This window comes from Balaenoptera borealis (assembly GCF_965194805.1).
Source record: "Balaenoptera borealis genome assembly, chromosome: 7".
Lineage (NCBI taxonomy): Eukaryota > Metazoa > Chordata > Mammalia > Artiodactyla > Balaenopteridae > Balaenoptera > Balaenoptera borealis.
In genome coordinates, this window is record NC_138864.1 from 98,027,183 (window position 1) to 98,040,438 (window position 13,256).

A 13,256-nucleotide genomic window follows, 5' to 3' on the forward strand; every position below is an offset into this window, starting at 1 on the left:
CAGACTCTGCAAACCTGGATACAATGGCTGTAGTATCTTGGGTAAAAATTAGTCAAAAATATATAATGACAAATACGGATTCCTCATTTCATGGCAGCACGAGGTCAAAATGACAATCTGTAACTATAGGTTGGGAGTGTGCACTTAGCAAATAAGTGTGAAAGTTTTAATGAATTACCTTAGAGACAATGAGGAAAGCAGTTTATTGTCACCGCTCATTTTATCGAAGAAATCTACATTAAGAATGCAGGAAAGGATAGGGAGGAAAGAAGAACTTGAGGCTCAGTATCAAGATTAGAGAATGTATCTGTCACATGTTTCAATTTTCTATTTTTCATAGAACCTGATAGAATAAAACACAAATACAGAAATTAGTGTCCAGAAATGTTGAATTTTACTTTTGTTTTTGTTTACTTTATGGTTACCCTAAGGATCACTAGAACTCACAAATTCATGTACTGCCAATGGTCTATTGTAGACCACTTGTATCTTACCCATCTTTGAGTCAAATTTGAAGAACAATGTAAAGTTAGTTAAAAACCCCCAAAACAAAAACAAAATAAAAAACCAACAAAGCTCAACAGATTTTGGAATATAGATGGGCTCTACAAATGTTAAGTCGCTTCTCACTTTCACTAAATGAAATCAACACATCTAACTCTTTGAAGGGTGCTTGTGAATGCAGGCTTAGAAAATATTCCAGGGATGAGTTTGAAATGCACTCTGTACTCGTGTGTATGTGTGTGTGTGTGTGTGTGTGTGTGTGTGTGTGAGACAGAGAGAGAGAGAGAGAGAGAGAGAGAGAATAACAATATTCATGGGACCTGTGTTACTAGTTTCTATCTTATCAGTCACAGGACTCCTTCTCTGAATACAGATTTATCATCTGCAGTTATATGATTAAAGTATGGTCACTAAATTCACAATGGATTCAGGTCCTTTTAAAATATATTTTTAAATGAACAGCTCTTTACTGGCAGACAGAAAAATTAGTACTGGAATAATTACATGCTGCTGAATCTTTGAAGGTGAAAAGCTTAGGAGGGAAAGAAAGGGCATTTAGTTATAAAATGTGTAACGCCGGGCAACATCAAACCAAAAGATCTCAGCTAAATCAAGATACTCCTGGGGTTTTTTTTGACCCTTTCAGGCTTAGAAACTTTAATTTCAATAGCCTCAGGATGTCATTTGGCATGTTTCTGCAACTCATTAAAGAAGATAAGAATCTTCCCTCCTGAACTGAACCCTTTAAAATCAAAACCCCTAGTCTTAACTGAAAAGTATAAAAAAAGGATCCAAAATAGCCCAGTGTTTATTAAAACAGTATAGAACTTAAAATTTTAAGCCCTGGGGCTCCCCTGGTGGCACAGTGGTTGGGAAACCGCCTGCCAACACAGGGGACACGGGTTCGAGCCCTGGTCCGGGAAGATCCCACGTGCCGCGGAGCAACTAGGCCCGTGTGCCACAACTACTGAGCCTGTGCTCTAGGGCCTGTGAGCCACAACTGCTGAGCCCGTGTGCCTAGAGCCCATGCTCCGCAACAAGAGAAGCCACCTCAATGAGAAGCCCGCGCACCGCAACGAAGAGTAGCTCCCGCTCACCGCAACTGGAGCCAAAAATAAATAATTAAAAAAAAAATTCTAAGCCCTGACTCTGATCACATATCACCAGCATGCCGATTGGTTTTCACATTTAATTTGGTATTAGCAGACAGTGAGCAAATCAGCCCGTTGTTTGGCCTACATAACTCCAAATAGACCACTCCAATTTCTTTCCTCCCAAATCGACTGCTTTTGACAGAACTGTACAATTGTGTCACTGCATAGCTTTAGGCTTGAATTAGCCTGTCAAATTGGAAAATGCTCTTGATAAAATTTTCAAAGGAAAACAGTAAGTTATAAAACCTACTTATAAAAATTTAAGCATCTGTTATATGCTCATAACATTGTATTTTAAGTTATATGTGTATGTTTATAGAAAAAAGATATATTAAACTGTATGTTAACTGAAGTGATTTTTAGTAGGTGGGATTGTAGGAAGTTTATTTTCTTCCTTTGTGGTTTTAAAGTTAGTTTCTAAGTCTCCTCAGGAACAAGTGCTACTTTCGCAAGCAAGCAGCAAAACAAACAAAAGCAAGCATTAAATATTATTTCAAAGATATGGCATCAAGTATAAAAGCTCAAATTACGTACGTTCAAAAAGTCTGTTGAAGTCTCCTGTTTGGACTCTTCCTTCTATCACAGACCTAAAGAATCAGTTAAATAATTTATACACTAGGAAGAAGATGTGGTTTTCAGTACAAGGAATATGGTTTTGTGTTTTTGAATTCGGTTGATAATAGGAGGTTGACAAGGCTTTTTCAGATGGAGTTCACTACATCAAACTTCAAGTATGCAGACACGGAATCAGCACAGCTGACATATTAAGATGAGTGGAAAGATGAGGCTGATAACAGCCTGGGCTGAACACATTCTATTTACCCCCCATCAATGGCCAGGTGCCACCAGGCCTTTCCCTGAAGCTGAACTGTGTCTCTCTACCAAGTGACTCCTCAATTCTGCTTTGAAGGCCTGGCTTCAGAAAGGTGAAGAATCAAACATTTATTCTGCATAGTTCCAAGGGGAAGAGCTAGAACCAGTGGGGCCAGATCTAAATTTAGCTTAAGGAAGAATGCTCTGTAGGTCACCGTCAAAATCTCTTTCCCGTTGGGGAGGAAGTAAGGTGTCAGTGAGGGCCTTGTCCAGCAGGGGCGGACTGAGGGAATCTCTCCATCAAAACCAGGGAACAGTGAAATCAAGAGACCATGAAGAACAGAGTCAAGCAGGAACCAAATCTGATAAGAGAGGAGAGTTGCCCCAATGGAAAGGTAAGGAGCAGGTGTCGAGGTGGAGAACTAACTCAGGAATAGACAATGATGGTGACAACTCACATCAAGATAGGCTAGGTAATTTGTGACGCCCAGTGCAAAATGAAAATGCAGGGCTACCCTGGTGGCGCAGTGGTTAAGAATCCGCCTGTCAACGCGGGGGACACGGGTTCGAGCTCTGGTCGGGGAAGATCCCACGTGCCACAGAGCAACTAAGCCCGTGCACCACAACTACTGAGCCTGAGCTCTAGAGCCCGCGAGCTACAACTATTGAAGCCTGCACGCCTAGAGCCTGTGCTCTGCAACAAGAGAAGCCACTGCAATGAGAAGCCCGTGCACCGCAACTAGAGAAACCCCACGCGCAGCAACAAAGACCCAACTCAGCCATAAATAAATAAATAAATAAATTTAAAAACAAAATGAAAATGCAGAGTCACTTGTTAAAAAATTATTAAGAATTTCAAGATGGCACCTGTAGAGTATTAAGTCAGGCTTGGGACCCTGCTAAGCACAAGACCCTGTGAAGCTGGCCCTGCGCAGGAATGGTTCATCACCAGGAAGGGAAGGAGTATTCCTGGGTTCATCATCTTTGGGTGGCTTTTACTTGCTAGCTCACCCAAAGGCAGTGTGGATACATGGGATACATTATAATGACAAGAACAAGGAAGACAGCTATTCGAAAAGGATTTGGAAAGGATGGTCACAGGAAATGTTTAAATAGAGGCTGCATGTTACAGAGAAAATTCAAGCATTGGGTATTATTAGACTTAAGGACTTTTAAGAGCCCTTTCGACTTGGAGTCTAGAGTTCTACGCTAGGTTAGTGAGGTTTAAGATCATTTAAAGTATTCTTCAGACTATGGGTTCTGTAAATCCTGAGTTTTCCATGTATTCCCAATTCCAACTGTTTTCATTCTCATAAATATTATTCTCTAACTTGTCAGCCAGTTCTATCTCAGAAGCATAAATGCTGTAACAGCATTCTTTGCTGATCTGCTTAGCCTTAAAATCACTGCTCATCAGGTTCATTTGTAGCCAATGGTCCCTGAGACATTTTGGACCTTCTCTCTCACTTCTATATACAAGAATTAGGAATAGAACATTAGACTCTATTTCTCTGTTCAGCTGAGGTCAAGTCTTCTTCCTCTTTCTTCTCCATATGAACATACATTCACATGATCAATGCAGAACTCATTTTTTAAACCATTTGTCTCCCATGGTAGAGTGTATTCATATTGTCACTGCCCATTCCTCCCTGTCTCCCTTTGTCCACACTCTTTGCCGTGTGACGTTGTAGTCCTTCCCACTAAAGGTGGAGTATATTTCCCCAATCTCGTTCATGGTGAGCTGTACCATGTGGCTTATTTTGCCCATGGAACATGAGTGGAAATAGTGTGCCAGCTCCAAAACTAGACCTTAAGAGGCATTGTGTGTTTCCGCTTGCCTCTTCTTCGCTTTTGTTAATACCGTGAGATGAACAAGCTCCAGGCAGCCCACTGATCATGGAGGACAGGATGAAATAATTGTGGAGCAGACCTGGTCCCATGCTGCAGGTTGGGACTAAGCCCAGCCAAGCCAAGCTTCAATCAGCTAAGCTTAAAGCAACTGATATGTATACGAGCAAGAATAATTATTGTTATTTTAAGCCACTGGTTTGTTATGCAGCATTATTATATAACAAAAATTGACTGATATACTCTAACTTCCTAGCTCTTCCATACTTTAAACCAGTTAAGTGATGATGATCATTAAACTCATTCATCATCTGTGAAGAGTGTGATGGTTTAGGAGTTCAGTTCTTGGAGTACGTGGACCTCGATTGGAATCCTAGCACCAACATACCAATTCACTTTACCTCAACCTCAGGGCTGTCCTCTACTGGATGGGGATAATAAGATGTCCAAATTTGTGAGATGATACAGGGACTGAATGAGATAATGCACTTAAAGTTCTCAGCACAGTGTCTGGTATGTAGTAAGAACATCATAATTGTCAACTGTTACCGAGGTTGACCCTGAGTAAATACAGAATGGCCAAGCAAGTATGTCTGGAGGGGTGTTGATATTCGAAATAGGAATCACTTCATAGGGTTCAAACAATACCCGCTGTCACATCAAACACAATCAAAATGAATCAGCAATTAGGAAAAAAAATAGCATCAGATGAGAAGGATTAAGGGAAAATGTACCCCAGTATTTTCTGAAACTAGTACTGTGGTATAGCTGTTACAGCAACAGCTAGATTTTATCAATCCACAGGATTTACCTGAAATGAGAGAAAAAAGGCAAAGTTGTTCTAGGATCTATTATTATTTATTATGGCACAATGAGTAAAAGGAACAGATAGCCAATTATTTCTGAAACTGCAATAAATGAAGTGTTTTTATTGTGGGTAGGTGAGTTTAGATTGGCTGTCCCGCTTATACACTGATGGGAAAGTCAAATGAAAACTTTGATATGATGGAGGTTAGCAACAACCAACATCCTCAATCCATTCCCGGTTCACATAAATACTATAATTTTTCTTTTGCAATAATTTCTGGTACTGATTTATCAGGGGGCATCTGTGCTTTAAACAAAGATTCTTTTCTGTCAGTCATTTTATCCTAATTAATTTTTTGACAGTTTAATGAGATAATGCATGTGAAAAAGAGCTTTGCAAAGTGTAAAGGGCCTTACCTGCTGGCTAATTTCATTTAAATTGACTTGTGCAAGAAATTAAACAAGTTTATCTGTTCCATTATGGCAAATTGTGAGCTGTCAAACTTGGGATTAGAATTTGGTGACAAAATCAAGGAAAATGAGCAGCTGGTGGGGGGTTGGGTGTGGGGGAAGAGCCTTTCCTTTCAGAACCACTCACTCAGGGGAGAGTATTGGGAACAAAGAGAGCAGAGAAAGAAAAAGTGAGCCTTGGAAGTGTTTGTTTTTCTCTCCCAAGTATGTTTCAGCCTCAAAGAGTGACCAATGGCCATTTTAATTAAATGAAAAGAAAATATAACTTGCTACTTGGACACCAATTGGTTCCTCCTGTTTCTTTGCAGAGCGGTAAGTCTTAACACTGTCGTAAGGATTTAATCACCATCAAATGATTCAAGCTCAGGACACAGTCTCTCCTCATTGTCTCTGGCCCCTCACCGGCACTTTGCACAAGCTCATAGTTGGTGTGCAGTCCCCAGAGAAGTTACATGAGGAGAAAAATCACTGTGGAAATGTTTTCCCCTCTTGTGGGGCCCCAGGAAGATGGGGAAGGGTCAAAAGTGGAGCTATTGGCTCCACTTCTTACTGGCTCTGTCATCATGGACAGTTCAGGCTTCTGATCCACTGCAAATGGGATAACAACAGTACCTACTTCATTGGGATGTTATAAGAATGAAATAAGATAATTCATGAAAAGAATTTAGCTCAGTGCTTGACTGACTGTGTTCACTTAACATTAGCCATTATTATAGTCACTAGGTGGTAAGGAAGAGAGCAGACTGTCTGAGATAAATGGAGTAGAGGAGAGCGATGACAGAAATAATTGTGAGCTAATGCAAAGAAAAGGACAAAAAAACTTATTAACCTAAACTAATTCAAATTTTGTGAAAATTGCATATCAGTTAGGTCTAAGTTATTTTGTGTTATAAAGGAAGAAGATGCTAAATAAATTAATAGCATGGAGAAGATTATAGGGAGAATGATTAAACCAGTGGGGGGAAAATACTGTTTTAAGCACATTAGGAGAATTTATCATCACGGAACTAGCATATTCATTGTACACTAGGCTTTTCTATTTGATAACGTAACCTAAGATCTCTAGCAAAATAGCCAGGTGCAGCTCACTGCATAAATTTAAGAGACAAAATCTTCCTTTTAACATTTCAGCTCAGGGTAACTTTTTACCAATTCACAGATTTTAGTGATATTCTCCTGTAAATGTGTCATCTTGTACAACTGAGCTATGAAAAACAGCATTTCTGAACCCCTTCTACACAAAATATTGGCACAGATCCAACTAAATCATTCTCAAATAATACTGCCAGTGACTATACTGTATGAACCCTTATGAAGTAATTTTGACAAACTGTGTCCTGGCATATTCACGCAAATGATTTTCAAATATATTTTGGACCATGGATATTAGTTGGGCCCAAAATGCAAATTAACTTTACCCCTACCCTTTACAAGAAAATGAGTGCCCATCTTTGGTGTCAGATTACTTATGTCTCTTGCCAGAGAAAACACCATCAGATCTGGCTTGGCCTTCTGTTTCATCTTCTGCCCAAGTGGGCAAAGCCTTTAGGAGTCATGGAGAGGTGCCATGCTGAAATGTGTTCATTAGCTTGCCGGCCCTGGGCGAGTTCTCTGAATTGCTGCCTGTGTCACGCTGCTGCATATATTCCTAAAACAACAGTAACACACGGTGAAATAAGCCCCAGACGGAGGATTCCAGTTGCCCAGGCAGGGGATGAAGATTACCTAGGCCTTGGTCACAGCCCTGATCACCCTCTGGCTCCTCATTAAGTCACAGGCAAAAGGCCAGGAATGTCATCATTTCTTAGCCAGGGATCCACAGTCTTTGGGACTTAATTGTCTTCGTACTCTACCTGGGAAATCTCTTCACTCCTGCTGTGAAAAATATGTCCCCTTTTTTTCTGCCAGAAATACTTGTTTAGGGCTTTCCAAAATAGAGTTGAGGATTACAAAGTTTCTTTCATTGGGAACTTTTATCCCTTAGACAGTTCCTTTGAACTAGAGGATAAATTTGAAACAGGATAAAGGAGGCAGATAAAATAGAAACAGGAAAAATATCAGGGATGAGGCAGCCAAAAAACCAGTGCTCAAATACAATTTTATACACCTTGATCTTAGATGTTAGATGCAAAAGTGCATTATCTGGCTTTTTTTCTTCTTCTTCTTCAAAATGTATCTCTCCCTTGCAGGATATAATTTTTACCTGGATTATTTTATTGGAAAAAAAAATCTCCATAGAGCCAGCTTAGAAGTAGACTGTGTGGACAAGCGGTAAGACCAAAATAAAGCACTAAGGATGAATCCTTGAGTCTTCTGGCCCAGCTCACCTTACATATATTGTGTTATATGTAGTTACTATACTATTTACATGGAAATGCATTTCCTTGGGAGATTTGTAAGTAAACTTTAATAACTGTATGCATTTAGATATGATATGCCTAGACTATTCACAGAATTAAATATAACAAAAGCAAGACCATTAGCCTTAGCTCAACTGTAGCAAGAGATTAGGGAAAGTTATTCTTAGAATGATCCCATTAATGTAAGTTGGTGCAGCCACTGTGGAAAACAGTATGGAGGTTCCTCAGAAAACTAAAAATAGAATTACCTTATGATCCAGCAATCCAACTCCTGGGCGTATATCCAGACAAAACTATAATTCAAAAAGATACATGCACCCCTGTGTTCATAGTGGAACTATTCACAATAGCTAAGATATGGAAACAGCCTAAATGTCCATCGACAGATGAATGGACAAAGAAGGTGTGGTACATATATACAATGGAATATTACTCAGCTATAAAAGAGAATGAAATAATGCCATTTGCAACAACCTGGGTGCAACTAGAGATCATCATAATAAGTGAAGTAAGTCAGAAAGAGAAAGACAAATACCATATGATATCACTTGCATGTAGAATTTAAAATATGACACAAATGAACCTGTCTATGAAACAAAAACAAAATTAGGGACATAGAGAACAGACTGGTGGTTGCCAAGGGGAGAGGGTGGGAGAGAGTAGGAGAGGGAGTTTGGGATTAGCAGATGCAAACTGGCATATATAGAAGGGATAAACAACAAGGTCCTACTCTATAGCACAGGGAACTATATTCAATATCCTGTGATAAACCATAATGAAAAAGAATACGAAAAAGAAGGTGTGTGTGTATATATATAATATATATAAAACTGAGTCACTTTGCTGTACAGCAGTAGTTAATACAACATTGTAATTCAACTATACTTCAGTGAAAAATTTTAAAAAAGAATGATCTCATTCGTCTCAGCAAGTTTGATATATAAAATTCCTACTATGTTGTCCAAATAAATGGTAATCAAAAGCAGGAGTCACTTCCATGGCCAGAGCCATGAATATTTGGTTAGTGGCTCATTTTAAAACTTGGAAATTACAGTGAATATGTTTATTTTTGTGTGGACAAGAAGCCTTGATGACCGCTAAGAGGCTGGATTCAACCTACAAATGTGTTTTGTTCAGCCCACACATTGTTAAACATTTTTTTTTGAAAAGCATTTAAAAATTGGGAGATTTCACACAAAAATCCATATTTCTGGCTTCTGAAAACTTGGGTTATCTATCAATCCTGGGGCTACAGTTTCACATGGAAAAATCTGCAGGAAACTTAAGAATATACCCTTTTGGTATGTCACACCCCTCACCATTTCCTATTCTATTACATCTAGCCCAAAGTACACATTACTGTTATTTACAGGACCAGAGCAGCATTTGAATTTATGACTTCTAATGCAGATGTTCCATAAATAGACTGAAAATTAACTTCTCAGTAAAGGTATTACTTTAAAGATAGTATAAATTATTATCCACATTCCTTAGTTTGATTTAACAGCCACACAAAGTGTGAGTGTGCCTGTATATATACATACATACATACATACACACACACACACACACACACACACACACACACACACACACACCATTGTTAAAAGCACATTGAAATGAGAATTAAAAGATATATTTTTCTTCCAGTCCTGGCTCTGTCAGTAAACCAATTGCATGATTTGGATATTTTTCTCAATTCTTTCTAGGCCCAAGAGACATGTCTGTAAAATGGGCCTAGACAGTTTCTCTCCCAATCTAATATTTTACATTTTTTTCTTATTAAAAGAAAATTTTATTTGGGGACTTCAGTGATCCAGTTTGATTTCCCTTCACTATTAAAATTCATGCGCTCATAGAACTAAACTAAAAACAAAATTAGGTTCCAGCACTTTCATTTTATAGATAGGAAAAACTGATGTTTGGAAAGATCATACAAATAACCAAAACAAACAAACAAAAAAGGTGGTAAGCGCAAACAGGTGTTCAAAATGCGATGTCAGTACGGAGAAGGAAGCAGACTTTACCTATTTTGTTAAAGCACCTCAATTTTTCTGCTTGCTGTTTTACCCCTAGGAGGATATTCTATGAGCCTTATGGGACGAGATTTAAAAGTGACTCCAGGGACTTCCCTGGTGGCGCAGTGGTTAAGACTCCACGCTCCCAGTACAGCGGACCTGGATTCAATCCCTGCTTGGGGAACTAGATCCCACATGCGTGCCGCAACTAAGAGTTCACATGCCTCAACTAAGGAGCCAGCGAGTCACAACTAAGGAGCCTGCCTGCTGCAACTAAGGAGCACACATTCCACAACTAAGAGCCCGCCTGTCGCAACTAAGACCTGGCGCAACCAAATAAAAAAAAAAAAAAAAAAAAGTGTCCCCACCCAGACCACTGACCCCATGATCCAGTAGGGAATCCAGTGGCTAGGTTTAAAATTAATATTTTCCCAACTTTCATTGTACTAAGACTTGTATTATTTGGGTCTATGTCTTTCTTCCCTACTAGGCAGTAGTAAATCTTTAAGAGTAAGCACCACTCATCTTTTTCTTTCCCATCTTCATTCCACGTTCTGAGCATGGTGCTTTGCACAAACTAAGTATTCAGTAAAGCTTTGCTGAATCCAAAGAGAAACTTCTAAATCTATAAACCACAGGGTTTTTTATTGGCCCAAATAATTAATAATATGGTAACATAAATGGACTTGAGAACCAAAAACAGTAGAACGGCTATCTCCTGAGTGATATATCTTATTCTACTGCATAACGATTGAGCTCAGTAAATCTGTACTATGTATCTACCATGTGCAAAATATATACTAAATCTATAAGGCAAAATTTTCCAAACCTGGATGATCATCAATATATACTGGAAGAGGTTTTAAAAATATAGATCCTGAAGCCGTATCCCCAGAGATTCCAACATAAGGGGTCTCTACATGTGTTTTAAGTTCAATTTAGTCTGACAATTACTCAGGTTTGGGAAATATTACTTAAGTAATAAAAAAGGTGAAGAAGATAACTGCAAATTACACACCTCATTTTAAGTTATGCAATCTAAATTTCAGGACCTTAGCTACTTCCTTTCGGAAGGGAGTAAGCAGAAGTTGCTAATGTCTTAAAACAAACCATAAATTTATTAATGTCTTTGAAGTTTAGAATGAGTAAAAAAATATAAGAATATTAAATTTCATGAAATGTTAAATATTGTTTGTCCCTGTAGGAAGTAATAAACTACCATTTTTTCTTATCAAGATAATTCAGGGATATTAGTAGCAATAAAGAACTGCTTCCTTATCTCTTGACAAAAAATACACACTTGCCATGGTAAACGCTGAGATGGGACAAGATGTCTCCTTAGAGGCAGAGAATAGAACCAAGCATCAGTTAGGTGAGAAAAGTCCTAACTACCCACAAGTGATACTTTTTGCTATATTTGTATAAGCTCAGGTGAGCTAAGACTTCTAAGTTAAGTAATTTCAAATACTTGGTATAGTAGCTGCCCATATGTGGGTTTTGTGTATTCATATTAACTGATTTGAATATTTTTATTAAATCACCTAGTCAAGAAAATCAAACCAGTTTTATCATGTAAAACAAACAAAAAATAGGAATGAAAGCTGATAAAATACTCTTTCTTTATACTGATTATAACAATAATAATGATACGTTCCATTTAATGGGGACTTACTACACCAAATACTTTATATATATCATGTCATGTCATTCATTCCTTATATCAGCACTGCAATGTAGGTGTTACTGTCCCATCTTTTAGAAGAGCAAATTTAGTTTCAGAGAGGTTAAATCATTTATCTACCATCATATAGCTAGCAAATAGTGGAGTTAAGATGAAATCATTCTGGCTCAAGAATCTTGTCCTCCAAAATAAAAACATAATTTGTACCACAAAACATGTGAACTGTGGTCTTTTCACCCTAGTAGTGTCTCTCAAAGGACACCAGAATCTCTTTGTGGAAAAAGATGGTTGTATTCTGCACCATATTGCATTGCCTTCAAAGGTTAGCAGTATACAACCTTGACAGTCCTTGAACTTATTCTCTAATTTCTTTTTTCCCCCAGTTTAATTGAGATATAATTGACATACAGCACTGTATAAGTTTAAGATGTACAGCATATACAGCATAATGATTTGACTTACATACAACGTGAAATGGTGATCACAATAAGTGTAGTGAACATCCATCACTTCATACAGACACAAAATAAAAGAGAAAAAGAATATTTTTTTCCTTGTGATAAGAACTCTCAGGATTTACTCTCTTAACAACTTTCATATGTAACATACAACAATGCTAATTATATTTATCATGTTGTACATCACATCCCTAGTACTTATGTGTCTTATAGCTGGAAGTTTGTACCTTTTGACTATCTTCATCTAATTCCTCCCCCCACCTCCCCACTTACTTCCGGTAACCATAAATCTGATCTCTTTTTATGAGTTTGTTTGTTAGTTTGTTTTTGAAGTATAATTGACCTACAACACTGTTAGTTCCCATTACACAACATAGTGATTAGATATTTCTATACATTACAAAATGATCACCATGATAAGTTATGATCTGGTACCATACAAAGATATTACATAATTATTGACTATATTCCCCACACTGCACATTTCATTTCATGCTATTTTTCTCCTACCCCCTCTTCCCTGCCCTCTGACAACTTGTTTGTTCTCTGTATCTATGAATTTGTTTCTGTTTTGTTTGTTCTTTTTTTTTTCTTTTTAGATTCCATATGTAAGTACAATCACACATTATCTGTCTTTCTCTGTCTGACTTACCTTTAGCATAATACCCTCTAGGTCCATCCATGTTGTTGCATATGATGAGATTTCATTCTTTTTTTATGGCTGAATAATATTCCATTGTATATATACACTACATCTTCTTTATCCATTCATCTAGTGATGGGCACTTAGGTTACTTCCGTATCTTGGCAATTGTAAATAATGCTGCAATGAACACAGGGGTACATATATCTTTTCTAATTGGTTTTCGTTTTCTTCAGATAATGAACTGGAATTCGTGGATTCCACGAATTACTGGATTGTATGGTAGACCTACTTTTAATTTTTAAAGGAATCTCCATACTGTTTTCCATAGTGGCTGTACCACTTTACATTCCCACCATCAATGCATGAGGGTCCCCCTTTCTCCACATCCTCGCCAACACTTATTTGTTGTCTCTTGGATAACAGCCATTCTGACAGGTGTGAGATGATATCTCACTGTGGTTCTGACTTGCATTTCCCTAATGATTAGTGGTGATAA

At 38.0% G+C, this 13,256-nt stretch overlaps 1 protein-coding gene across 1 annotated transcript in view; it reads right to left on the reverse strand.

Moving 5' to 3' along the window:
• Positions 1-13,256, reverse strand: part of LOC309632507 (uncharacterized protein) — a gene marked incomplete at its 5' end in the record, with an annotated part of 170,579 nt that overhangs the window by 19,901 nt on the left and 137,422 nt on the right. The gene's annotated exons all lie outside the window — the stretch shown is intronic.